Source organism: Nannospalax galili, unplaced genomic scaffold (assembly GCF_000622305.1).
Source record: "Nannospalax galili isolate Female #2095 unplaced genomic scaffold, S.galili_v1.0 scaffold473, whole genome shotgun sequence".
NCBI classification, from domain to species: domain Eukaryota; kingdom Metazoa; phylum Chordata; class Mammalia; order Rodentia; family Spalacidae; genus Nannospalax; species Nannospalax galili.
The window spans coordinates 45785-48546 of record NW_008334092.1 but is presented as its reverse complement, the minus strand read 5'-3'; positions in this window follow the sequence as shown (position 1 = coordinate 48546).

Here is a 2762-nt window from a genome sequence, read left to right as displayed (position 1 = left end):
CCTAATCCCTATAATCTTCTGAGTTCTTTACCTCCTAGTCATAGGTGGTATACTGTACTTGACCTGAAGGATGCGTTCTTCTGCCTAAGGCTGAGCCCGGTTAGCCAGCCCATCTTTGCCTTTGAATGGAAGGACCCTGAATCTGGAATATCGGGACAACTAACCTGGACGCAGCTTCCCCAAGGATTCAAGAACTCCCCCACTCTGTTTGATGAAGCTCTACACTGTGATTTGGCTGATTTTTGGGTAAGAAACCCACAGATTATGCTTCTTCAATATGTGGATGACCTCCTCTTAGCAGCTGAGACAGAAGCTGGCTGTCTGCAAGGTATGGAGGCTCTCCTACTAAGACTGGGGGAACTTGGATACCAGGCTTCAGCAAAGAAAGCCCAGATCTGCCTACAGCAGGTGAACTATTTGGGCTATAGGTTGGAGGGATGGCAACGTTGGCTGACGGAAAGCAGGAAACAGGCAGTAGCCTCTACCCCCGCACCAACCTCAGCCAGAGGACTCAGAGAGTTCTTGGGAAGCGCAAGATTCTGTAGACTATGGATACCGGGTTTCGCTAAAATAGCAGCTCCTTTATATCCTTTGACAAAGAACAAGACCACTTTTGTCTGGACTGAAGAACACCAGGAAGCTTTTGACAAAATAAAAAGAGCGCTGCTGACGGCTCCAGTGTTAGGACTGCCAGATCTGACAAAACCTTTCATCCTATATATAGATAAAAATAATGAGATGACAAAAGGAGTTCTTACTCAGACTTTGGGACCCTGGAAAAGGCCAGTGGCTTATCTCTCAAAGAGACTGGACAACGTGGCCACTGGCTGGCCCCCATGCTTAAGAATCATGGCGGCAATAACATCCCTGGTAAAAGATTCAGACAAACTCACTATGGGTCAGCCCCTGACTGTTATAACACCACATGCAGTGGAGTCCATCATTAGACAGCCCCCTGACAGACGGCTGTCAAATACCAGGGTGACCCATTACCAGGCACTATTATTAAATCCAGAAAAGATTAAGTTTGATAGCCCGACCACCTTAAACCCCGCCACACTACTACCAGCTCCTGGAAAAGGTACTGAGATTCCCCATGACTGCCAACAAATACTTGCGGAGACACATGGGACCAGAGAGGACCTCACCGACCAGCCCCTAACAGATGCATATGTCACCTGGTATACGGATGGGAGCAGCTTTCTGCGAAACAGTGAACGTAAGGTGGAGGCAGCGGTGGTCGATGGGGAAAAAAAATAATTTAGGCCCAAGCCCTGCTGGCCGGAACTTCAGCCCAACGGGCTGAATTAAAAGCCTTAACCCAGGCCCTAAAAATTGGCAAAGGACAGAAAGGTCAACATTATCCATTACCCTGGATATCAACGAGACCAGGGCCTGATTGCTCGGGACAATCGGATGGCAGATGAAACTGCCCACCAGGCAGTGGAAGGTACTTGTATTCTCTACACCTATTCAGACTTTGAGGCTAAAATTAAAACATAAACAAAGGAGATTGTGTCTCATGTTCCCTCCTGGTGAATGCTACCAGATCAAAGGTCCCATCTGGTAAGAGAGAAAGAGGGACACGACCAGGGACTAACTGAGAAGTAGATTTTACTGAGGTCCTCTCAGGAAAATATGGTTATAAATATCTTTTAGTGTTCATAGACACTTTTTCAGGGTGGGTTGAGGCTTTTCCCACCCGGAAGGAAACAGCCCAGACGGTGGTGAAGAAACTGATCGAAGACATTTTCCCTTGATTTGGACTGCCTAAGGTAATTGGGTCTGATAATGGCCCAGCCTTCGTCTCCCAGGTAAGTCAGGGATGTAATAGTTTTAGATGATAACATAAGCAAAGGAAGTCAAGGGTGTGTGTGTGTGTGAAAATGGGAAAGCTGGTGCAAGTATGCTCAGCCAGTCAGACCTCAAACTTCCATTCCTCCTGCCTCAGCCTCCTGAATGCAGGGACTACAGCATGCCTCCTTGCCTGGTCCCTACTCTGATTTCTTTCTTTCTCTGGCTGAAGTATAAATGCAACTGAATCCTACTGATGGAATCAAACCAAATCTCCCCGCAAAGGAAGAATATTCGGGGAAACTGTATAAGGAAGTAAGATGTAAAATCCTAACTACTGAGACAAAGCTGACCTTTTCATGCTCTGTGCACAAAGCCGGACATCACCCAAAACTTCCTCCTCCTACTGCTGCCGGTTGCTGCCGGCCCCCTCCCACTGCTGCTGTTGTGGTTTGTGGTTTTTGCCTTTAAAAATCGCCTGTAAGCTGAGCTCAGGGCTGCTGTCCTCTCTCTCTCCGAGTGAGGCAGGGGCCCGTCTGCGCAAACGATTAAATCCTCTTGCTTATTGCATCTCCTGGTCTGAGGACTGAGTTATTGGGGTGCGGCCTCCCGTGGATGTTGGGTACCCCAGCCTGGGGGGGGGGTCCTACATCCCTATGTTTACTCTTAATTTCTGACTCAAAGGACACAATTCACAGAGCAGCACCTATCTGTGGTCACAGTTTTAGAGTGCTGTCTAAGAACTCTAACAACTACCACTGAGTAAAATTTATAGATCTTTCCAGGGGCTGGGGAACATAGGTCAGGAACAAACCACTTGTTCAGCATGAATAAGGACCTGGATTCAATACTCAGCACTGCAAACAAAAACAAACCAAAAAACCCAAAAAACCCCAAACCCAAAAAGCTTATCTTTCTTCTTTTAAATGCCAACACACAATTGGGTATTTATTTATTTATTTATTTAT